General features: G+C 39.1%; 1 long non-coding RNA gene across 1 annotated transcript in view; it reads right to left on the reverse strand.

The window, feature by feature from the left end:
* The window catches only part of LOC138068414 (uncharacterized), a 31,671-nt gene extending 6,836 nt beyond the window's left edge, over positions 1 to 24,835 (reverse strand). Inside the window, exons 1-2 of the long non-coding RNA XR_011143231.1 lie at positions 24,740 to 24,835; positions 18,068 to 18,206 (exon numbers count right to left, since the gene is read on the reverse strand). This is a non-coding gene — a long non-coding RNA (uncharacterized lncRNA). The remainder of the gene's footprint in view (positions 1 to 18,067; positions 18,207 to 24,739) is intronic.
* Positions 24,836 to 26,877: the final 2,042 nt, after the last annotated feature.

Genomic DNA, 26,877 nt, shown 5'->3' on the forward strand with positions numbered 1-26,877 from the left:
AGCAGGAATCTATTAATTCTTCAGCTATAACAATTATCAAGTTATAGCAGTGAAAGAACTTTAAACACCTGATAGCGCAGTATCTCGACAGTAAAAAGAGTCAAGAATTGCCCCCCTGGTGCAGAGGGGGCCAACTTTTCTTTCAAATAGTAAGAGTAATTTGTGTCATTTTGCCCTGTTACTCAACCTCCAATGGCAGAACCATACCCATATTTTTAGTGACTGCTTTTAAAACCTTAGAATTACTGAATAGGTTAGGTTGGACAGGTCCTCTAGAGGTCATCAGGTCTAACCCCCATCTCAGATTAGGGCTAACTCTGAAGTTATTCTTCTCTGAAGAATAAAGTCAGCTTGCTCATAACCAAGCTTTTAATACACTGAAAAAGAGAGCTTCTACATCTTTTCCAGGCCCTTGTTCAAGCAGCTGACCACTCCTATCATGAAAAAAAATTCTTAATATTCAATTGGAATTTCTCTTGTTGCAACTTGTGTCTTTGCCGCTCACCTCTTTGCTGCAACTCCAAGATGAGTCTAGGTCCACCTTCTCTGTTAGTTCCCTTCAGACAGTTGAGGACAGCAGTAAGGTCCTCTCCCTTAGCCCTTTCTGAAGGCTGAACAGACCCAGCTCTCTCAGCTTTTCATCCTCCACCATGTGCTTCAGCCCCCTAATCATCTTGGTGGCACTCCAGTGGACTCACTTTGGTATGTCAGTGTCTTTTTTGGATTGCAGAGCCTAAAACTGGGCATAGCATTCAAGCTGTCATCTTAAAGCTGCAGAATAGAAGGAAATAATCGCTTCTATTGACCTGCTAAAACACTCCTGTTAATACTGCCCAGTACGCTATCAGCTTTCACTGCTGCAAGGACGCACTGCTGACTGATGCTGCCCCCATTGTCTCAGACTACTTGTAAATCCTCTGCTAGAACACATACATCTGTGATGACAAAATTTATGACAGAGGCACTGTCCAGATAGAATAGATCTATCCACTGGAATACTGGGGAAGTATCATAATCTATGCATGTATTATCAAACATTACCAACACACAATCACCTGGAAGCTCTGGGTTACAGAGTGACAAATTCAAAGCTTTGAAAAATGGGTTGCAATCGTCCAGAATTATCAGAATATGCACACAACTTAGGACAGACATGAACTAAGGCTAATTAGATCTTCGATACGTGCCAAGATTTGATTTCACAGGTCTGAACTTATTCTGCCTCAACCAGGTTGAATTGTATTTATATAAACTTGTAAAAACACCTCTGCAGTGCTGCTATATATGCACAAATTATGTGATTTTTATTTGCCTATTAATCACTCCAATCAAGCCACCCATCCACTTAGCTGCAACAGGGTTTTTATACTACCTTTAAGGCACACCTTGACGAGAGGCTAAGAACTACCTGTAATTATCCCTTTGCGTGAACTTTGGCAAGATGCTTGCCCAGATTAGGATTTGGATAGGATTAGAACTCCATGGGTCCTAATCCTCCTAGTATTCCTGTGGGTTCCCTGTTCCTTGTATCCATTTAATTTTAGCTTCCCTCAGCACATCGCCTGTTGCCACAGCACAACTCCAAGCAGGTGACCTGAGTGTCTGCAAGCTGTTCTTGGATACCAACTCCTGAACCATCTGCCTGAGGCCGCCGAGTCCCCAGTAGACTTGCAAACACTCACCCAGGGCTCCAGACTATCCCAACTCACTTTTCTTACATAAATGCTAATCGTAGCATGTAAACAGGATTTCAAAACAAATTTAAACTCCAAGAACATGACCATTTTGCTGTGCATTTCTAAAGTCTCATACCATTTTTTTGCTACCATTTCCCTCACATTGTCGCTGACAGTCTCCCAAGAGTGCTCAAAGTTCTTGCCCTGCATTTCATAACTTCTCTAATTCAGTAAGCGCTCACTTGCTACACGTGAACATAAGTCAGAGAGAATGAGACACCCTTTTCCTTGCAATTGAAAACCACCCTTAGAGATTAGCCTTGCCAAGTTACCAAAAAGCCCATCACATCACTACCCTTTGCGCTACCACTCTAACTTTCAAGTTAAGACTTGAAAACTTGATTTGCCTTTCATGCCTTTAGAAAGGTGACAAGCTACAATCATTATCATTTGTATGCTGGCTTTTTTTATACAACCATATATTTGATAAAGGGAAAATCCTGTCCTTTCTGAGGGCTCAGAAACAATCAAGTTTCATTTAATCACAGATCAAGAATCCAAGTCACAGGGGCTGCTGGAGTCTCAGGACGCAGTAAGTGGGAACAGGGAGGAATATATGTTAGCGCTTAGCAGACGACTATCTGATTCCTCCCACCTGGAGTCCTCTGGATCTTCTCTAATCCCAGATCACATTCTCTGGCCTTCCTTTGTGCTCAGCTGTGACACTTGAGTAGGCTGGCTGAGGCAGATTGGAGGGAGGGAAAGGAATAAGCAGATGCTCTCCTTAAAGATTTAGGACTGAAAACAAAAACAAACCAAAACAAAAAAGCCCAAACCAGCCATTATCTTAACTCCTCCTGACTTCTTCCTCAACAACTGAAAGCCGAGATGATAACCTGTCCTACTCAGTGATGCTTTCTGCTCCAATACTGCTATGGAAGATGGCTGGCTTTATGTGGTTGCTCAACCTTTGCATCCACCCTGTGGCTCTTGGGGCACAGACAGGATGCAATAAGAATGCTTTTCAGATTGCTGAAAAACTTTACCCTTACTAGTGTTATCACTAGGGACTGAGATCTAAAGAAGAGTCTCTGTACAGGATTGTTACCTCCCAAGAAAGGTCGTTTATTAGAAGTGAACCATGGAGTGATTTTTATAAGATGTCAAACTGCTGACAAGATGTTTCCCTTTTTATTTAGTTTTTTTCAATTAGCTAGTAAACATACAAGCTGTTGGGGATTTGTTAGTGATCTGACTATTCATTAAAATAAATTAAAAATATAATCCAACATTTTCTAACATGAACAGTTCAAGCCAGGCATATTAATAGGTTACCTTTTCTCCAAATACTGCTGAGCATGCTGTAGGCTGCCATCAACTTGAAATTATCTTTATTAAAGGAGGATGTGTGTGTCTACAGCACACAAGTCAAGAAATGTCTCTAAGGAAGCAATACAAAACCACTTAGTGACAACTATATTTGAAAAAACCCAACCCAAAAAATTCTAAAACATTTGCAAGAAATGTTTCTGTGTGTTTTTACACAGGTGTCTGCACCTCTCTCAGTGCAACATTAACACTACTAGAGCTGTATGAGCAGTCAGGCGCTCAGACGGACATGCAGCCTCACATGAAGGAACCTGAAATCAACATCAATACTGTTCTCTCCTCAAACCTCAGTACGGCACTATAGAGCTTAAATTCTCTCAACTAGCGTTTACTGTCATTAGATTAGCTTTTAATTATCTGAAGTTATGACAACAGCATGTTAAATCAATTCCCATCTCTTTCTATCCTTGAAAGCAACATGAAAAGCATGTTTTGTTTTGCCTTTTTTTTTTTTTTTTTTAAAAAGAGATCACCACTCAGTTCTTTAAGTATAGAACTTTAAGCATTTCTTTAATCAGGATGAGAAGCTCATAAAAGACATATGCTAAATAATATTCTTGAGAATTAAACTTAAATTTCAATAACTATTACCTTTTGAAAAGCTGTTGAAAAAAAGGCAGCGTTCACTTAGTCTAAGATATTTAACTAGCCAAAATTAGAAATACTTTTTGAAAGGTTGTTTTCCATTTAGCTCTATGAGTTCAGATTACAGGTCAACTGCTTGACAGTAGGGCAGCTCATCTGCTTCTACTATTGTTTCTGTCTCTGAATAGACAGGTCACAGATACAGCTGTATTAGTGTTACCAAACCATAAGAGGGACCCCTAAGGGTAACTGAATTAACCCAGTCACCTGGATAATGTCATGCCATGCATTTGCTCAGACAATACATTCTGGTTTTGCTCTGGTTAGCTAATATGCTTCACATCCTGCACTGCAAGTTTTGAAAATTGTTTAGAATTAGACTCAAATTTTTAATGACTTTTTTTATTTTATTCACCTTTCTTCCCATAAATTGAAGCTGTAGATGCTGCTATGCAAATATTCAATGGGTCACCTGGTTGCACCTGCCACCTTCTCCCTCCCCATATATAACTCATTGAAGCTGATGTCTTTTTAATATTACTGAAATGCAAACAAAGAAAATAATTTTCAAGAAAAAACACTCTCATGTATTATAAGATCAATATTCAAATTGCTGCTCAGACATCAAACCTCCAAAGAAAGAAGTACTCTTGGCTCTTCAGAATTCACAAAAAACTACAGCCTTTCAGCACCTCCAAAAGTAGAGCCCAGTCTTCCCAACGATTACACTGAAATCATTCCTAAATCATCACATCTTTTTTGTATTTTGGCTTCATCTCCTTCATGGCAGATCCTAGCCTTTCAACTTTTAACTAGCTCAGGCTCGTTCTAGCTATTCAGATCAAATAAAATTTTCAAAAAAAAAGAGAATGTTTTAGCTGTAAGGACCTAAATGGGTGGTGCTAGGTGTTCTTGACAATTGTTAACCAAAGCTTCCATTCTAGAGGCAAGATTATTGACTAAAAGGAATAGCCACAGAGTTGTAATTTTTGCTCGAGATTTTATCCAATTTGGCAGTGATCTGGTGCATACACTGTTGGTATCCAGGGTGAATAAAGTTGACTGAATGCTACACACTTGTGTAGCTTTTTATCAGTCTCACAGAAGAGGTAAGATTCTTACAGATTTGTACATCTTATAGATTTAATAGCTTCCGAAATAAAGGCCCCCTGCTTTCTCTTCTGACACCAATAGATACAGACAAGAGTGTCCCTTCCAATTTTCCTAGATATTTTATTCATTAGATAACTCACCAGGACGCCTGTTTTTCAGTTGAAATCTTGGCTTGTTCAAGATATAAAACCTACTTCCCCACCTTTTTTGTGGGTAAGGCAGAGAGACCCCAGGCTTGAGAATGGGACCTGATTTCCCCCCCACCCTTCTCTTCATTAGATATTAGACAGGCATAATTCCATTAAAGATGATGCAGTTACACCAGTCTGAAATATATGAAACTAGATTCAAGCCATAAGTTGCAGACATATGGAAGATCTATTTCCAGCACTAACAAAAACCAAAACATCCTTTATTTTAATACCTTAGAATGATACTTAAATTATTTCAGGCCACTGTGAACAGCTTTAATATATACATAATTTTTTTCCTCAAAAGCCCTTAAGAAATAGAGGATTTTGTGGAAAATTTCAATTTTAACAGAAACACTTTTCCCCACACAATGGGAGAAAATCATGGTTTTGATGAAATCGTTCTTGCAGGCAGCAGTGAACAATTCAAAGATGGTGGAAAAAATTGAAGACCTAGGTTAAAGTCAGGTCCACTTAAGGCAAGATCTGGTCAATAACTTTTACTCTCTCTACTAACACACTACATCACGGAAATCAAACAATACAAACTCTTCAGCACACAAATGGCACACAGCCAATTTATATTTTTTATTTACATGAAGTCAAACTGTACTTCATATCAATTATCATTTAAAAAAACATCTCTTAATGCTTTCTTTTTCCATGAGTGTATTCATAAAGTAGGATTCGCTATGTGTATCCATTCAAATAGAGTAACGAAAGCAGTCCTAACAAATACAACTTCGGGAATCGTAGCCTCTTAAAAGCAATCAAGATTAGCAATTATGTTTCATGGTTATGTGCTCCCAATATCACTGTGCTCCAGCTCCTAAGGAGATCCACGCTGGCAAATGATCAAACTCAGCCATCCCTTTGCATACAAGGCTGCATAAAATTTCAAATTTTTTATAAACCCACTTGGGCGATAATTAAAATCCTCCGAGTCAAAGAAAGACTTATTTCTATAAATGAAATGTTAGTTCTGTGTGAAGCTGCTTTATTCAATATTCCATGCTCACCATAAATCATCAGTTTGACGTTTGTGGCCTGTTAAGGCTTCTATAGTATTTTCCATTTTTCTCAGAAAAATCCTATTCTATACAAAGGGTTATTTAGCCAGCCTGGAAGATGAAAAGCATTCAGAGTTTAAACAGTTTATCTAAAATTTCCCAAATCACACCTTCTCTTCCCCCCAGTCCCATTCTTTTCCCTCTATCATCCCTCACTTGTTGGTTATTGCTCTTCTCAGCCCTGTTGCTGCCCACCCACACATTACTGATGCCACTGGAAATATACAGCAGTTGGCACTGCAATGCAATATTAATTCCCTCTGTGCTCTTCTGCTTTCAAATTTTTGTCCTTACCACAGGTTACAACCACCAGACATTTCATAGCTTTTATTTTACCTAGTGATACAGAAAGAGGCTTCATATGGCACCACATGACAGATTCTGTGGTGTTTTCTTGATAGAATGATGCGCGGATCTTGAAAACTGAGGCCCAAAAAGGCAGCCCAAAGTCAGGGCAGGACCACTTACGAATCTGTTCAGTCTTTGTGTCAAAAATAGCTAGTGCAAACAAAGCACTTCCAAATCTAAGTCTCATATATAGATTCTGTAAAGGGAAGAACAAACCAAAACAAACTACATAGTCCATTTAAAAAGGCAAAGGTAGAAAATAAGAATGATAGGTATACTATTAAATTATACAATGCTGTTACAGAAAAGAACAGCTCAGGCTTCAACAGCTAACAGTATCATTTCAACAATGAAATAAACCTGAATAGTTCTCCAGGTGCTTTTGCTCCTCAAGCAAGTCTAAACTAGAAACCAACAACTTTGACCCCTACAGAGGCATGGGCGCTATTTTTGGTTTTGGGATATAAAACCTTAATGCAAAGCAGACTAGACTACAAACTCCATACAACAGTAGCTACAGCCACTGCAATCAATTAACACTTCATAAGCAATTCCATTGCAAACTCCTACTTTCATTACAATTTCAGAAGCATACTTTTTAAGACTTCACAGTTAAAACAGCCCAAAAGAGAACGGTATATAGTGGTATGGAAATTGGTCTCTGTGAGAAATGCCAAGTTACCACAGTGTGAAATAATTTCATTCAGCCTCGTTAGAATCCAAATCACAGCCTCCCCAGCCCTCCAGCCAAGTGGGAAAAGGGTTAATTTTACACAGTTTGTACAGCACAGCAGGATAGTGCTGAACCGATCCTCTTTTCTCATCGTGGTGGGGGAAGGAGAAGGAGGATCCCAAAGTCCCTCTACAGAACACCTCTGCCACACCTCTGCTTCATGAAGCAACCTCGCCGTGAAGGTTCACAGCAACTTCATAGCACTAGATAGCATAAAACAATCTAAATATTTGTTCAAGTCGATGGGGATGCAAAGTGCTTGCCTGGCTAGCTTAGCCATAACTCAGTTTCTCAGTCTTCTAAACTGTCCTCAAACAGAGTCCTTTCCAAGTCGTGCAAGAGAACAGCATGTACTGAAGAGGGCCTCGCTGGTGAAACCTAAAAGGCATGCAGTTCATTAACAAGAACTAGAGCAAAAAGAAAATGATTTGGCTACAATTAACAGAACTGCAAGTGAAAGACTCACCTATGTGAAGAAGGGCTAGAACAGTACTGATTAATACTAGCCACAATAAAGCAGAATTCAGCTGCTCTATACACTGTGCCAACTCCAAAAAAACTATATATACACAATTTAAACATTTACAAGTATACAAAACTCCTTCCTTCCTTTAAAAAAAAAAAAAAAAGTGCCACACCTGTTCCTCTGTAATTCTCCCTATAATACCAGAGGCGAATGCAAAAGCAAAAAGCAAGAACTGGTATATTCATCCCCAGAGAGAATGATGCCATATTGGAATAAGCAAAAACATGAGTGTAACATTAATACCAAGTGGAAGTGAGAGAACAGTTAAACACACGATGACAATCTCTGTTCAGAGTCAGAAAAGCGGGCAGCAGGAGCTCTCGCTGTTACCTGACAGACACTGACAGCACCTGCACCTCATCCCTGTGCTGGACACGCTGCCACAGAGTGGTCCATCCTCTGACTCATGTTGCAACAGAGCAAACTAGTCACCGAATACTTCAGCATTCCTAAATCTAATAAACTTCTAAATTAAATTTTTAAGCATATGTAATAAATCAGTTTAACATTAGGTGGAACTAGAAAGAATATTGGCTATATAAAGCTATATAGAGCTACAGAGCTTTATTGAGATTGAAATGACTAACCTTGCAGAAGGGTATAAAAATATGCATATATTGAGAAGTGAATTAGAATTAAACTTCTGCGTATGGAATAAAATAAGAATTGAAATTGATTATTTTCGATGCTCATTCCTAACCAAACTCTCCATGCAAGACTAGAGTGTAGAAACTCCTAAACCTTATAACCCTGCAGCTTTCATTCTCTGCTCTTTGCAAGCCTTATCTATCCACTGGTTTAGAGTGGGAACGGGCCAACCTTGTCAGGCTGGCAGGCCGCACGCTGAAACCTCCCCCTGCAAGGAGAGGGCCTGGGGGACAGAAGAGGAGCTGTTTCTGCTGCTCAGGGAAGAAAAGGCAAAGGCTCTCCAGGTAACTCAGACCCAACACGGGCTGGGCAGGGCATACAGCTGGGGCACGGGTGAGCTCGTGATGCTGCTGTCAGCAGGCCTTACCATATTCCTGCTTTCAAGGCCACACTAGTTAATCGCCATGTCAGCTCAGCTCGTTTCCAGCCACGTGAGGTAGCCCCTGGAACAGAAATTGCATTTGACCTGCTAAAAACCCCACATCTCTTTTTTTACTGTGATTAGGACTCCCCTGTGAAAAACATAACACTTACCACACTGTAATAACAAAGTTTACCCCTGCAGTCGGAGCAAAACAGACACTGATGTGGTAAGCCTTAACTCCTTAACCATCACTACTAGACGGATCTGCTTTTAAGGCTGGACTCAATTCCAGAGAAGCGAGATGGAGATGCCTAACCTGAACTTCATACACACACAGTCAGGCAGTTCTACCACTCTGGTTTGCTCTTTTTGCTTTCATTAGCCAGGGCACTGCCAGCACGTCACACAACAGAGCCACAGCAGCTTGTGATAATTCAGATTTCCTGTAAGATTGAGCCCACAAAAACCAACTCAGTTTTGTTTTTCTGACCTGGATCAGACGTGAAAAGTTAGTACACTGTAATCTAGCTTCCATTAAAATAAAACCCCCACAAGAGACAGAAGATTATTTTGCAATCCTTCCAGAAAAGTAAAATAACTTTTTTCATCCTTTGTTAAGATATGGCTATTAGTTTGCACTGCAGAGCTGAATGATTTAGAAAAATGTGGAGATAATAGTGCATCTATATTGTATATATTGCATATATCATTTATATTAGGTAAATCTTTTATCTTTTGAAAGGAGATTTAGAGTCTTTTGTGAGTATTTTCCCTAGTTACAACAATTTTAGTAATTTCCTCATATCACCACCAGATGGGGCTCACTTATAGCTGAAATCATCGGACATTACACAATTTTATATTATACACAATTTATGTTGTACACTCGCACACAGTTCTATTGCATGCACATTCATTTTCACACTTTTCATCTAATAAAAAAATCTATATTTTCAATTTACCAATACGACTGGTTATGGATTTTTTTTTTTATAGCTACATTAATCTCAGAACTAGTATTACACTGTATGCCCAGTTTAGCTCAAGTTGATAGCAGCAAGAAGAGGGGACACGTTGTTCGAGAATTATAGCAGCAGCTTTCTAACTAGTTGCCAGGTTCATGAAAGCAGTGATGTAGGCTGTTTCATTACATGGTTTAGAATCACAGAATGCTTTACATCAACAGCAAAATAAAATGCAATTCTTTTAACCAGAACTTGAAATCTATTCTTCTACTATGAAACATACAATATTGTTTTGATGTCCACCTCCCCCCCCCCCCCACCAAACATCTTCTCCCTCCCTTTTTTATTTTTTCCTTTTTTAAGGTCAAAAAAGATAGCGTGAAACCTCGTGCTGTACAGCCTGGAAATTCAGTCAGGGAAATGCCCTATTTTTATCACCTACTTTCTCTCTTTCTGAAGGCTTTCCTTGCTATGTTATTCCCCCCCCCCACCCCTTTCTGAGTTATACATGAGCAAAAATTCCCGTAGAAAATAACTGAGCTTCCATTTTAGCTATCCAAATTTCTCAGGACTGACTTTGAGTGAGAAAGGGCTTTAGCCTGTTCTCTCAGCCCAAATAAGCAGCACTGGGTACCCTCTGGTTCATGTCAATCAGAAACATACTGTGCTTAGGATAAGCAGCAGCAGGAGCCCCCAAACGCCAATTTGATAAAGAGATGCAATAATGGCAGCCAAAAAGAGGAGATAAAATCGGAAAATGGGAGAGAATAACTAAAAGTCCATCAGATACTTAGCCACAGGGGTGAAAATAGAAAGCTAAAATTAAGATGCATGCCTGTAAATCCATTTCATTATTAATAGTTTAGAGCCATAGTCAATATATTAAAAAAAAAAAAAAAAAAAAAGGGATTTCTGTGACTCCTGCTTTGAAGACCCCAGGAGGGCTTATCAGACCTGGCTCCTGCATAGGCTAATCCTCAATCTGCAATAAAACCCATATCTCCAGCACAGAGTGCCTCTGACTACAGGGCTTGGCAGCACCTACTTGTTTCACATGGTGCCTACTACTGTAGCACTCCATCAATATTTTTCAACAAACATGCTCACAAGTGCATCTTTTTGGACCTGGCAATTGATTAGCTTTCAAGATGCGTCAGTTTTTAAATAAAATCTGAATGCAGAAAAGAGCCTTTTCATACAACATCAGCTACACGCAGTGACATAAGTCAGCCCTAAACTGACAATGTTGTGTTTGATGCTAGTTCTTTTTTCTAAATGGGTGCCTAAAGTTAAAATCCTTCAGTCCTAAGGCAAGACTCCACAGAAACACACAGATTTTGCAGACCACATCACTCATTAAGGAGAATCAGAAGTTCAGATTCCAAACAGGTAGGCACTTAAAAAAATAAAAACCTTAGCCTACATCTGCAATATTGCAATATTTTGTTTTTGTGAATACTGGATGTTCCTCTGGCATTTTGAATTTTATTTCACACTAACGTACTTCTGAGATAAAAGTCTCCGAAACGATACAGTTAGAAAAACATAACACTAGGAAAGCAACTTAAGATTTCATGGACCTTTCCTAGTGATGCTTCCCAATTTCTGCCTTCTGCAAAGCATTGGTAGAGGTGCCCCATTTGTAGAGCTCTTCATTTCCCATCTAATGCGGGAGATGCTTTTCTGAATACCGAGCTAAAAGGGAGATCAACTGCTTCTCCCCGCGAGGCACTGAAAGGCAGCGCCCTGGCGGCGGCGCGGCCCCGGGGGAAGGCGGGCAGACAGCTCCCCAGGCGCCGCCCGGCCCCCGGCCCGGCTCCTGCTCCACCTGGCTGGAAGGAGCCAAAAGCAAAGAAACGAGCAACGAAACAGAAGAAAAGGCAACTAAGGACTGCTACGCAAAAAGTAGGAGAAGGAAGAAGGAAACAAAAGAAGTTATTTCCTGCTCTGCCTACTCTCCTAGCAGTCTGAAGTGGAGGACAAAACTACAGGTTTTTTTACACAGGTAAAGAACGAGAGGAATGAAGTGCTGGGGAGCCGTGTGAAAAAGCAGTAAACATGACCACGTACAGTGCTGAAAGATGTTCATGAGCTTCAGATCACTTGGACTGTACTTGCTTCTTGGATGTCTATACGTACCAACCTCATTTCCCAAACTTTTCCAGGTTCTTCCATTATGTGGACAATATCTAGTTTTGCATGACAACATTTGTGCTAACACTGACCCACAAATATTTGCTTTCTCTCAAGAGTTCTGCGATCAGGAAAAAAATAATTTTAAATGAGAAATATGGCCAAAATTCCCAATATACCTAGAGAGGCTAATTCCTCTCACACATTTCCACTCCTCAGCATAGGCAGGGTGGGTGGTTAAACAGTGACCTCCTCCTGAGAGGAACAGTGGCGAGGGACACCATTTTGTTACTTAATACGTTGTTACTAGAATGAATTTGGAGGGAAAAAAATCAGAAATTATTCTGTGATCAGGAGAGTAGCAGACAGTGATAGTGGAACATCACCAATATTTAGTTGTTTATATATCAGCAAACCGAAATTAGCAGCAAAATAGCTGCTATTCAGCAACTTTAAAAGTTGAATAAATTCACTCAACTGACCAGCCACAGTTCATACCCCACCTGACTCCAAACACCATACGCAGCAGTAGAAGCACGCTTTACATCAGAACGCAATACACGCTCATTTAAAGTCTCCACTCCTTTCTTTTTCTATGCCCGAGACTTATGCAGCACAGAGCAGTAAACACACCTTTGAAATGCATTTTTTGTGGTGCTATTGGAGTATGCCTAAATGGTTACCAGATCCAGTTTCTCCACTTCTCTGTAACATATAAGCATGTTCTTTAGCCTTCTGGCTGCTACCATTACTTCCTCAATCCTATCAACAGTCCCTATCCTTGGGTCCCATGCAATCTGTCACAAATTTGTGTTTCATGTTTGCAAGGACTGAGCCAAGACATTATTTCTCTCAAAAAGCAGTAGCGGGCCTGGTGGATAAGATCCAATTGCCATTCTTAGTCCTTTCCATATCCTTCAGGGTAAGGCTCATGACTCAAATACATTTGAAAATAGGTTATCTTCTGCTGTAACACCGCTTTGGTAAGGTGAGCGCCAGGAAGAGGTTAGACCACTGTTGCGACAGCTTTAAATTGCATCCATAATTTGGCAATAAAGGCTGGCAGACATCAAAGAAATCTGTGAATTTGCTCATTCTGCTGGATCCAAAGCACAGGAGAAAAGTTTTGGCACATCCAATAAACTTGAGTGGACTGACCTTGAACGTTCACTTATTCTTGCAGTGCACCAGCAGCTATAAAGAAACATATTAAGGTATAAAGCCCTTCCCCAAAGAGCATACATTTGAATGCCTGACAAGACCATGACAAGTGATAGGAAGGGAGAGGGATGCACACTGAGAAAAGGAAGAATCACAGTAACAGGATCACAAGACAACTTCACTTAGCAAGGGTACAGTTTGCAGGTCTAAGAGCTTTCTAAGAACTAATTACTGCTCTTGCTGGTGAAAAAATAAAAGTGAACATTTAAGAGTTTTAAATGGGGCTCAGTAAATGGGGACACAGAAGTAAACTTTGATGCAAAGTGTAAAAAGGAAAAGCTCTCAAGGCTCATATCATTTACAAAGGAGGCAAACAAGAACCGACAGGTCACAGAGGTAGGCCAAGGCAGAGTTGTAAGCGGTTTTGGAGAAGCAAGAACAAGCTGTAGTGTTTCTCTCAGGGCAGAAGCTGAAAGGGTCGGCGGGAAAAAAAAGGGTAAAAAGCTAGACTTGAGACAACATAATAAAATATTAAAAAGTCAAGTACTCAAATGTGGCATTTGTACTGAACACACTTGACTGTCAACCCAAATGCCATAAAGTTTAACATTTTAGTTTGAACAGATGCTTAATTGTGTGCACTTAATGAACCATCATAAACCAAGGAAGATTCCTGTTATGGTTGTAAGCAAAGTGTTACACTGCATAGCAGCAGGGACAGATAAAGGAATTTCAACCTGCTTATGAAATGGTTACAGTGAACAGGATATGGCAGATACACCAATAATCAGAAAAGTTTTAAGATCTTGATTTTTAAAGGCTTTAAGAAATTATGCAGACAAAATTTCATCTGCAAGTGATGAGAAGGTCCTACCTGCCTGAAAGCACCACTGACCTTCATCAAGGTAGTAAAAGGCGCTGTGCTCTCCTCTAACAGAGTCCAGGCATAGTAATGAAACATCAGAGCGATGCAGAAAGTGAACACTCTGAAAAGAGCTCCCTAATCATGAGGAAAATGTCTTTATTAATGCCCCCCTCACAATGAGGGGCATGCTAAAGTGGGGGTTAATAAGACTTTCTAAAGGAATAGTGGAAGATTCTCTTAAAAATATCCATTATCAGATATTGTCCCTAGTTCTTCTCATTTACAGAAAATTGGAAGAAAATAATTCTTTCCATTACTCTAAAGCGTCCTTAGCGCATATCCTCTGGAAATTTCAAGTTCAAGCGTAATGAGAAGAGTATCCGCTTTGTTTTTTCCTGTTTTACATACTGACTCCTTTCAACTTTTGGAACAGTTTGTTAAACTAAGCTCGTGTCTAAAGGAAAATTTTCAACAGTTCACAGAGGCTTGTGTCATTATGGCCTACAGCACCAAGAGAAAGAAAGCATACAAATACACAAAGCCCAAATCTGCAACTAACCCTTCAACATGAAGCCATCAAACAGCTAAAACACAGCAAGGGAAGACGCTTTGAATGTATGGAAGGAAAAAAACAAGGAAACCTACAACTGCTGCAGCAACACAATAACAGAAAATGCAAAATCACGTATTTGTGTAAGAGAGCAACAGGCATTTGAATCTCTCATGGGACTTGAGTCACCATGTGTCACAGTACCATCCAGCTTTGAGTAAGTTCCTAATGAGGTTTCAGGGGGCAACAGGTGGGTGTAGGTGTCTCTGCCACTCCCTCTTCCAAGCTGCTTGACTCTGTGAGGGCAAAACCTGTTCTGGGGGAACTTCTTGCCACAGTGCAGGTAGTAAAGGCACATGATGGCACTGACACTTTACCGCTCCATGCCTCCCTTAGGTGCAGGCCATCTAGCCCAGTTCTCTCCACACTCCTCCAAAGCCACTGAGTCACACATGTAGCTCTGCTCTGGTGCTCTGCCAGGGAGATATCTCAGCAGCCAGCCAGGAAAGAGTACAGGGGAAGGAAGATGCCAAACACAGCACTGCCAATAGCATCCACTGGCCCTCAAAGGCACCCAAGCAATGGGTGTACACTGCTCAGCAGTGCTCTTCACTTCACCTACCCAAGGACAGGCTCCACAGTACTCCCTTTCTGGCCAAAGGGAAGGGAGACGCACAAGGAGGTGAGATGAGGCATAGTGCACTGGAGTCCACCAGGGTGAATTCACCATAGGTTTCCAAGTTCAGTATCTACTAGTTTTGGTACCATCTAGATGTTATTCTCAGTATATTGCTACAGGAGAATATGTTATATTATAGTACATCAGGGCTTGAACAGCAAGACCTTGAATTTCTGCATCCTGGATTACAGGACGTATTAGACTTGTACAATGAACACATCTGCACATTGTGAATAACCATGTTAATTATCTGAAGAGAAGTTAATAGTAAGGTTACACGCTACACTCACTAACATTGCTTAATTTTTATTATATGCAATATGCATACTAAACTAATCTACAGCTCCTACACCAAACAGTCAGAAATTTAGGACTCTAAAGATACAGCTACTGAAGTCAGATCATTTCTCATACTTGGAGTTCAGCGTTTGTGCATTTTCTGAAATCTTTTATTCTCTTTTTTTTTTCTTAAAGGATCCAGCTATGGAATCACAGTTTGTCAAAGTATTATTGATCTATATGTTTTTTCCCCCTCTTAAATGAGCTGTAAGGGGGAACCGAAGCACCAGTTAAACCTAAACTACTTAAATATATTTAAAGGTAACTTGCGACATGCACTTTAAGAAACAGTTGCTCTGCATGTTTCCCAGCTTCTAGCTCCTTGATGCTCTCTGACATTCTGTAGGTGGCATCCAATCAGAGAGACCGCCACTGAGGGCCAGGGAGAGGGCTGCCGGGTTTTTATTTTATATTCCAGCTACAGCGCAGGGAATGTAATGCAGTAAGTGTGTATGGCACGAGTAATGAGTTGTACTAATTCACAGAAATTCACTTTTTTTGCCATCACACACTGCTCCTTTTTCTATAGACCAACACTTTGAAAGTTCATTTTTATGTGTCATTTACTTCCCCAGGGTGTAAAGCCTGCTAAAAATATCACCATTTCTCCTCCTCTGATAAAAGATTATTTATGCAAAGGCAGAATAATTATTCTTGACATACTAGAAAGTCATTTCCCCCCCCCACACACACACACCTAAGGTAATTTCAGAATGATACATTTTTAGAATATAGCAAAGGTCAATGTTGTCAGTTAAAGCTCAACACTGAACGTAAGTCTTCTGAACTCAGGACACTAGAAGGCTTGTTAAATGAAGGAAATTATTTTGCAATTGGACAGGCATTTGATTTGAAAGCATGAAGGGAAAATGACTGGGACAATGAGGTTTCTGTAAGCAGGTACCCCATTCAAGCCAAAAGAAAATGAAGTAAGATCTGTGTGGTGTAGAAATACAGTAGCAATTAAACCAGGCAGAAATATATGTGGGGGAAATCCTGACAACTGGCATCAAGAGGTTAACTCTTCTTTTCTTTTTAATCACTAACTAGTTCTGTCATCTTTTGGTTCAGTGCAAAGTCTCCCCAGAGAAGCGCCTCCATTCTTTGAATGTCCATAAGGCAATTAGGTTTTACATTTTTAAAACTGAAGGGTTTTACAGGATGAGCCAATTTATATGTTTCCATAATAAGAAAAGACTCAGGGCTACTGAAGTATCTATTTCAAAATGGCTTAGGTGGTGCATTATTGAATCCTACAAAGCCAAGGGGCTTCCAGGTCCCAGAGTCTTTAACAATCATTTTGAGGGAACTACCTGGGCAGAATACAGAACAGCTTCATTTTTGGAAACCTGCAAAGCAGCCATTTGCTATTTGGAGGTCCTTGAACATGTGTAGCACAAAGCATTGGAAAGAGAGGGCCTGGCTTGAAAACAGGCACCCAAAGGTAGAAGGGTGCTGCAACAGCAGCGGGTGGTTATGTTTCTTAGCTTCTGAGCCTTTTTATTGTCTTAATAATGCTGGTCAAGTCCCAATCATAAAAACAATCAGGTGGATATAGCTGTGAGCAAAAATGGTTGATAGCTTTCAAACTGGAATAGTGTAACAGCTCTATCTACCAATTAAAGCCATTCAGTGAACAAATCTGATGATTAACTGGATATGTAATTAAGCCTTTATTATTAGTCTAATTGGATGGTTAGGGGAATTATTAAAGCTGTTAAGATTCTGTGTAGCAAGCTGGCTGTGCAGTATAGGCAATATGAAATTCAGCTCATTATAAGCAAGGCCAAATGAACATATTTGAGCGGAAATTCAAGACAGCTGCATCCAAGTCTTTCAAAACAAACCCAAACAAACCCAAAAGCCATGAGTTCAGCTCAGCAGAGACAGCTGCAATGCCCTACTGCAACATACAAGGCAACCAGCCAAGCTCAGGCCCAATCCCAAGAAGCCAAGGAGAGGGGAGAGCTTTCCCCGCGGTGCGGCTTAAGTATCCTCCCTGTTCTCCCCATCATTTCTGAAGCCAGGATAAGGAGGAACTTTTACAACAGAGAAGTCTAACCAGACAGGGTGCTGTACTATGGCAAACTCTGAAGTGTTAAGAGGAGCAAAAATCTGGTTAATTCTTGAAAAACCTTGGTGCTCCAAAATCTGGTTTTGGGAACATAAGGGAAGGAGGAGGAAGATGCATGCAGATTCTGAAAATTCCCCGAGCCACTGCGTAGGCCCAGCAAAACACTGAGCTTTCCACAATCATTCAGTCCACATTCCACTTGCTCCAGGCCTAAGTCTGGGCTGAGCACTAAAAACATACTTCTTCACTTACACTTTGCAATGAAGAAACAGCAACAGGCTGCTGGAGGAATGTATCTCCACACTACATTAGAGAGGATCTTTGTGAATGGAGGACTAAAATTCAGAGGGAGAGGAGACAACCAGAGAGCAGCCCTTTATCATCTGACAACAATAAGCCTGATCTTCCCTTTATCTCAGGTTTTAATCACTTACACAAAGGCAGAGCAAGTATAAACCTCTATTACTGGTGTGAGTGGAGAATATCAACCTGAAAGCACTAACACTTGGCTGCGATATAAATGACAGCACAAACTAAAACGTAGCTGAAAAACCATGGGTCTCCCATGTCCCTTAGTAAGGGCACATGTCACTCGAGCTTCATTTTGCTCACCAAAAAAGATTTAATAAAGAGATCGCAAGGAAATTCTCAAGCTTACCTGATGCTTGAGAAGGGAATTGATGTAACGTGCAGGCCAGTGGAATTATGGTTATTGAAGAGTTATCTTCATTGGTCTCAACAAAGTCATGCCTTATTATAGCTGTAGGATCAATACACTAGACTTGCCTGATACAAGCCTGTTGAAAGAAAAAACAGTATTTGATTTTTTTTTTTCCAGCAACCAAACTCCTAAATTAGCAAGCTCACCAACCATGTTAGCTATTATTCTTTCCATCCGAAAAAGCTCCATATAAGAAAGATATCCAAAAGTATGATTTAATCAAATAAACAGATTGAAAGCAATAAAACAAACATGATTCCATTGATGGAATTGACACTGAAACCTAGGTACTTATCAGCCACATCAATAGCAAAAGTAAAAGAGCCTACATCCTGGCCAGAGAAACTTCCCAGGACTGCCGTTGGATGAAGTACGGAAGTACACAGTTTTCCATGCCTTGCATACCCATTGAGAGCCAGCTGCAGTCTCAGTATAACAGCAAAAGAAGTCAGAGTTACAGTCAATATACATGCGTGTGCACACCCATACCCATCCACCCATCGTACTACAGAAAGCCATTCAGTTCTGTGCATCAGCAACCCAAACCTGTAACAAAAATCTAATGACAAAATGAGCTGTCTCCCAACAGTCATCTCTTTTGCCTGCAAGTACTATCAATGGAAAAAACTCCTACACATTCCCATTGCTTTAAAAAATGCCAAAAACAAGATGACACATGATATCCATGCTGTAGCATGCATACAGAATGTATCTGAACTCTCTATGGAAACCAGAGTAGATCTGATACATATAACCCTCTGGACTATAAGATAAATCTTAAGATAAAAATGATAAAAAGATAAAAAATGATAAATATATAAAAACGATTAAAAATACAAAAGAAGAATGATACAGAACATTACAGAATACAGTGTGCATCCTTGGGTCTGATTAAAATTCTTCTCTTCCTATGTACAAGCTACTATTAAGGAATTTCATTTTCAAGTGGTTACCTCAGCTTGGAACCACGTACTACAGCGTTCTCTGGGAGAAAGTCTGGTGTGGACAAGACGCTAATACATCAAATTGAATAAGTGTAGTGAAATAAAAGAAAATAATGCAGAATTGTATAAATTCAAAAGGATTATTAACAGAATAACACAAAGGAATTGTAATTAAAATATACATTAATCACAAATAAGTAAGCATAAGTTTAAAAAAAAGACAAGAGTACACTAATATGAATAATCAAAATGAAAAAAACCTCAACTTTAGCTATACACAAGATTAGTTTTGAGCAGATACAAATGTCTAAACCCAAAATGATATGGCAAGATAAGAAAATAATGATTTAAAATAAAAGAGCATTTTAAGTATAAAAACAAAACAGACTTTCAGATTCCCTCTTCTGTAAAGAAATATAGAGATATAGACCTTAAGAGAAAAAACATCTTCTGTTGGCCTTTAACTCAGGACAGTTAGTTTCTACTTCTACATGGACAAACGATTCCTTATTCTACAGAGTATCATATCACAAGGTTTACTTTAAAAAAAAAAAAAAATCTCCACACTGAAATAATTTAATTCATAGATAAGATTCTAAGATTAAAGTTTCACAGACAAACAAAACATTTTCTCTAAAGCTCAACCTTTAAGCAATTTGAACCTTTCTATTCAAATGGCCACAAACATAATTAAATATCACACAGTAAAGCTGGAAGATTTTGATATAACAGAGTATGCAGGAAGAAGTGCACTAGAGAATGACACACACAAGAAAAACGCTGGAATAGTAAGCATTAGATAGTAAGTTGGAGCAGCTGCAGTTAGAAGAGTAAAGTTCAAGAGAAATACACTTGCATAATAATAGGGATGCATCATTTTTTAAACAGAAAGAAACGCTAAAGCATCTCATACTGATGTCCGAAGAAAAAGTCACAGTAAGCTCTTCAGCAGTCTGCTCATTCTTGTTCTCCTTGCAAAGATGAGGTATTGTATGGCCCATGGTTACTACATGCACGCAAATAGTAGGAAAAAACGCTGCATGCTATCTTAACCACAGTGAGATGCTTTGGGGTGGTGTTACAGATGTATCCTGTGTTACTAATTTTCCCAGAAAACATTGACAAAATCTCCTTTGAGTTATTGGAATGTTTCAATTTTATTTATTTTTTCCCAGTAGTTAAATGTTTCATTTTTATAAAACCCTTTGAGGCTTATATAAAACAAGAAATAGTCTTCTGTGAAAACCACTGTCCCAGAGTTCATTATAAGCAGGTACTGAGGTTTTTTTTACGAAAAAAATTGTTGTTGGTTCCTCTTAGACTTTGAAAGGAAAACTACAGTTTGATGAAAAACAGATGGCAGTTTATAAGCGCCCCCATCCAGCAATGGGCTGCACCTCTGGAGTGGTGTGTCTTCCTAGACCCCCTCGGCAGCAGTGCTCAGGGAGCACAGCAGTTAAGTCTGCCCACAACAAGTTGCAGAAACGGAGCCCTAAAGAGCTCATGGAAGAAAAAAAAGTAGCTGAAGCAGAATGAAAGAAAATTTATGCTTTGGTGACAAATTTATCATTTCCAAGGTAGGGGAAGGAATGGTGTTTTTGAGATCAGCCTTTCAGGATATTAAAGCAAACTGAAAGACTTCTATGTATTTTCACAAGATGGCACATAGACCTCGGGAAAAAAAGAAAAGTCAGGAAAAAACCTCAGGAAAAAAAAATACTACTGGCTTAAGGATGATATTGTAACTTACAGAATATTTTGTAACATCTCTCAAGAGAAAGGTGAATCAAAGCTACTATTTTGCTACTTTTTTCCCCCTATAAAAAAGGATGAAGATCTGTCATCAATTTAATTTTGTCATTTAATTTAGAGAAAAATATAAAAACACAACCATGTAATGTTTCAAAGAATAAGAAAATTTTCCAGTGTCATCAGTCATCTTTTTTTAGATTCATCATTACCTTTACTATAAAGCACAAATAATATACATGTTTGCATAATGACAGAAATAATCAGCTGGAATACTTTTCCAAAAATGGGATTGCAACAAATATCCAACTTGGGGACAAATGTGCAGGCTTCCAGAGCCAACTGAAGGGCTGCATACGCACCTGTATGCTTCCAGATCCAAAAAACAATTCTACACAGGGCATTTGTAAGTAGCATCTATACTCCACTGACAAAGCTGAGGGAGTTTTTCCCAGGGATTTTTTTCCTGGAGATTTTTCTCCCCCCATTCAACAGTGCATAATGGAATGAGACTCCCCAATAAAGTTGTTGTTTTAAAAATTACTATTTTTAGAATCATTCACAGCAACAAGGTATAATCTCTCCAACTGATTAGCAAAACTGCACAACCAATTGACATGCTGTCAATCAACAAATAGCAACTTAATTAGTTTTATAATTATCATTAATAAAACAATAATTACAAATTCCATAATGCATTTTTAGCTTGAACCTGATTTATAATGTTAAACAAAAAACATTATAAAGCTGAAAATTATTTCATATAAGATATTATTACATCCTCGATTAGTTAATAAAATTTTAATCACAATAGAGATACTCTCTCAAAATATTTTCAGTAATGCAACTACCCACAGTGAATAAAGCACGCCGCTCCAAATTTCTAAGGCTGTACAGAAAAGTCCTCCAAAACATCAGATGGGGTATGAGGCCAGCTGGAGAATGCCATTCATGAGAAAATATATGTGAAATTTCCCTGTCCCAAAGGCTTCTCCTAGCACATCTAATTTTATTAAGATTGAAAGTGATTTCATTCAAGTTTTGGAAGAAAGCTCTAGGTGGAAGCAGTGCCTTGAGAGAGAAAAAAAGATTTATTTTAAAATATATTTTCATCCATTCACACTAATGGTAATTCATCTTTTTCCACTTCTTCCATGGAACAAGCCTATGAACGAACAAAAAAAGACATCCTTCCACTGTGTACTGCTCTGCATTGCTTGCTATAGCTAGTATCTTTAGTTAACCCCAAACTAGCTCCTTTAGTAACTTCTAAGAAAGCCTAATTTCAAGGTTTTACTGTACTGTTTGAGATCTACACTAAACATCTTTGTCAAGCTGCTGCAAACTTGCCTGTACTTCTGCCCAAAAATACTGTAAATACCTGTCACTATTATCAGATATACATGGCTCAAAAAAGAAGCATTTCAAGTGCATAGCCTGAATAACCTGATTTAATCCATGCATATAGAGAAAGTCAATTTTAGAATTTTCATAATGTCTGATAAGCATTATTTGATACAAAATAAAAGTTAAACCCTTGACTTTCACAATGACAAAATAGTATCTTTAAGAAAGAATGCCCCTCCCCAGTAACTCATGCTTTGAAAGTATAAAGAAGAACTATCTCAAACAGAAAAACATCTTGTATTATTAACAGATCGTGACATTAGGAGATTTTGTCACATGGTATGCAAGAGCAAAAAATTTCCCAGAGAACTTTCAGTAAAACCAGCAAAAGCTGAACAGGAGAAAAAGTAAATTTACCTTCTTGCTGGGCTAGTAGGGTACTAGAACATTTGGTATTTGCAAATCACCATATTTACAGCAATAAGAAGGCACAAAAAATTAGAGAGATATGAGAGTGAGTAGGAAGTATTCAGCTGAGCACCTAACAATTACCCTGAAGCAACACATTCGAAATGACTATTTTAAGGAATAGGACACTGAGGTGAACTCCTTTCAAGTGAAGCAAACACTCACACTATTTAAGCAGCCCAGTCTCTATGGGAGGATTTGGGAATTCAAGTTCGTCTGCTTTCAAAAAAGCATGAAAAAGTGAATAGTAAGAATATAAAAGGAAGCCTAACAAGGTAACAAACACTTAGAATAAAATAATCCTTTGAAAACTGAGGACTAAATTGATTCATACGAAGTAACAGAATTACAAAAGCAGAAATTTAAAATATTCAAATCCTTTCGCTGTCCCTCAAATATATGTACAGTTCTGCTTCCCCCCTCCCCCCCATAGGTAGTTGTTACTGTAGCAGAAGATGAAAACATAATGCTATCAGAAGAAAAGTATGTTACCAAGACTTTAGTAAAACCACAGAATATCGCCCTCAAAAAAATGACATTCTTCTTGACCTGGGAAGCACGAATGGAGGCATGATGAGCACTGATCAGTGTGCTACAAAAATCCTTCCATCAGTGAGACTTCATAAAAAAGGAAGAATATGTGCTGAGAGTAAATGCATTTCCAAATAATCAACCTGAAGGGCCAGTACTTTAGAAATAAAGTACTTGAGAACTATTATACAGACCCATAATTTCTATGTTTTTAAGTAGCTAGCAAAAAATATCTTAGCATCCAAGAAACGACCGCTTGTATACACCAAAAAAAGTGAAGCCATTCAGGAAGTTGCCAGTGCTCTGGATTTCCAAGAGTCTCATTTAAAATTTTGTGACTATAGGTGTGAAATTACTAGGTATCTATTTACTTTAAATGGTTTCATAATCATTAGATTTTTATCAGATTTTATCATTAACTGAAGTAAAAGCAACTGTGCCTGCATGCCAAAGCTGCAACAGCACTTCAGAAAGGATGATCAGAATGATTTGATTGACTCTGCTTTTCAGAGAGAAGAGATTTCAGGCCTTAAAAGCCTAGTCAGTGTTACTTACTCATATCCACAATATTTTTTTTGGTTTAGATCTTAAAGTCACACTGACCTTCAACATGACTTGTGTGCTAGACTCAGGACAGAGCCTGTGGAAAATTTTCCACTGACTACAGACTCCTGTGGTCTAGCTCACCGAGGGAGCCTAAACCCCAGTTTCCTAGAAGCCTTACATGCCTGCTGGGAGTTGTGACCTACATTAGCAGGACTAGCAAAGTCTCCCAAAGTAGTTTGTCAGCTGCTACTTAAACAGGCTCTCTAGTTATAGCCCTAAGAGAAAGCAAGAACCAAAAACTAGTCAGATAGAGTAAGATCAAAGAGGTAGATGACCAAAATATATTACTGCCATTTTGTAGGTGAGAGACTGAAAAATCTCTCTCAAAATAGCACAATTAAATGCTTGTAGTTGTGGAAGACTCAAGGTAGACATTTCCAGTATATGCCTCAGGTTTGGTGCCATAATTGCTCATATGCAGCTGTGTGTGCGCCCTGGGCCTGAAATGCAGATTCTCATCCTTGCCTCTGTATTCAGCGTTCTTCTCAATAATTCCTTTCTAACTCAGACTGAGGTCTGGGAGGATAACTATTTTCCATCCCTTTGTTCCCAGCGTCTTCATTCAGGAACCTAGAGACATCTCTGTCCTTGTTTCTCTTCTATATTAATTTTACAACCCAAGAGCTGCTGATGGACACCTCTGCAGAAGGCTTCAGTGGAAAGTCAGGACTTGAGATATTTTTAGTTAGGTCCCAAACCATATTAAACCTCTGATGCAGAGTTCAAAAATTTTGGCCAAACTCATGTAGTTATTACTTGTCGTCTTCTCATTCAAATATTCAGTTAATATGTCAGAAGCTGGAAAACAGCCCGTAAATAGGCATCTCTCTTATATGGAAAAGTTTCTGTCCCGCAACTTGATGCAAACATTCAGGAGAAACTAATGGAATAAATATCTTTTATATGATACCAAAATTAGAGCTATTATCTGTCACAGATCAGAGGAGGTACATGTAAGACTCACACATGCATACTGTCAGTGTTTCTGCTTCACCGTAAATCCCCTTGTTTACTGCAGCTGTTACTAACATGTGAATAACAGCTCTCAGGAAAAATGCTGTTACAGGAGTGTAGTCTTCTAGACTGAAAATGAATAAAATATAAACATTACTGGGAAAGAAAGACCTTGCAAGGTCAACTGTAGAGCAAGGGCAAAACTGGCAGCTACACGCAGAGGCATCAAGTTGCAGTATGTGTGGTTCACATGCAGCACTCTAAGGAAACTCTGAAAACAATGGGTCAAAGGAGAAAAAGGAAGAAGTATTACAGCATCAGCTAGGTCATGGTCTTAGCAGCTGAGTAGCAAGATATGTGAGGATTGCTGTGAATATGAGGAAAAAACAAGACAAAACAAAACCCTCTGCCAGCCTCTTGAATACAGTCTCAAACCCATCAGTGTCTTCTGACTGATTTTGAAAGAAGGAGCTAAAAAGTGCTTAGCAACCATGAACACCAAACACAGCACTGAAAGGTCAAGAAACATAGTATAAAAATAATCATCTAAATGTAAAGGGCAAATTCTCACTTGTGGTTTTTCTGCTGAACAGACCCACCCCTTAATCAAGAACAGTTCAAATAAATATACAGGTCAGCCTCAATTATTGAATCTCAAGTCACTTGAAATTCCAGGATAATCTAAGTTATACTGCCTTATTTACTGAAACTTCTCTTACAAAGAGATCTATTTTCCTTAAAGATTTTAAGAAATTCAGTGTGTAACAGGGGAAGGAAAAAACAGAAGGCAGAGATATCTCTGTGTTTAGCAACAGCGATACTTATCGTTTATATATAAAGCTTTCCAGATCTGTATCAATGCACATGAAAAAAAGGCAGTAATAGCCATAATTATTGTTATGTGAAAACTGCAGCAGAGAGATGCAAAGAAACACGCCAACAGTCTAACACAGGTAGGACCTAGGTCTCCTGACTAACAGTGGTTTAGCAGAAACTAGGTCTGAGCCTTGCAGTAGAGCACAGTGTTTCCAAAGTGGTGCAGAACAAGCTAATTCCAAGCACAAGTAGTAAGGATGGCATCATGTTGCACTAAGCTAGCTAGATTAATGTCTGTAGGGCACAGTGCTGTGCCACCATAGCTATATTGATTTGGGAACTCGAATTAGAACCAGTCTATTTGCCGTTGCATAGACACAGTATGCTTAGAGCCCTCTCCAATCGCTCTGCATCGTACCACACTGGCAATCCCCAGTCCTAGCTACCTAACACAGACCCTGCACTCGCACGTGCGACTACAGCAGTTACTAGCCATGTACAACACCCAGCACAGGAGGATAAGCACCCAGAAGACCCAAGCCCTCCATTTTGAAAACCTAAGTTAAACAGTTCCATCTAAGAAACACAGCACACCCAGCCATTCTCAGTGACTGCCACATTCACTTATTAGTCCAGCATCATTTACAAGGGAGATTTCAATCCACCGGGACTTTTATTCTCTGCAGTTTTTTAGGCCTTGGTCATCTTCCCCCCTAGCCCGAACAGCTTAAATGCAGCTGTTAATCATATCCTTTGATGAAATAAGTATGCTACTCCCTGGTCTGAATCCCATCTTCTGAGAAGGAACCCAATACTGCCTCTAAATTAAGCCTGACTATATCAAACTATACTTATTTCCTAATTACTGAGCCATGTTAAGCCTCACACTGCCCCAGCCTCTGTCTCCATGAGCTCTCCCACCCATATTTGTTTATGTTACCTTCCTTTTGCCATGCAATTACCTGTGCAGATAAGAGCTACCTAATTAAGTTTGCAAGGCCCCTCACATACGCAGAATTATGTTCCTCCTAAATATCAACTTCTGCTCTCCTTCCCAGAGAGGACCCAATTCATTTATATAAATCATCCTTAGTTGTTATTCCAAAATTATCTAAGTTCTGTTTACATGCCTTAAACTGTGAGCTTAGAGAATGGATAGACCTTTCACAAACGTCTGAAAATATCCTTCACACTGCCACTAATACCATGTGCTTAAGTACCAAAATAATTTTAAGGCAGACAGTATAAGGAAGATTGAATTCACATAAAAATGCATAACTAATTTCATTGTAACATTATGGCAACGTAAAAATTAATATCATTTGAATTTGA

This window comes from Struthio camelus, chromosome 10 (genome assembly GCF_040807025.1).
Source record: "Struthio camelus isolate bStrCam1 chromosome 10, bStrCam1.hap1, whole genome shotgun sequence".
Lineage (NCBI taxonomy): Eukaryota > Metazoa > Chordata > Aves > Struthioniformes > Struthionidae > Struthio > Struthio camelus.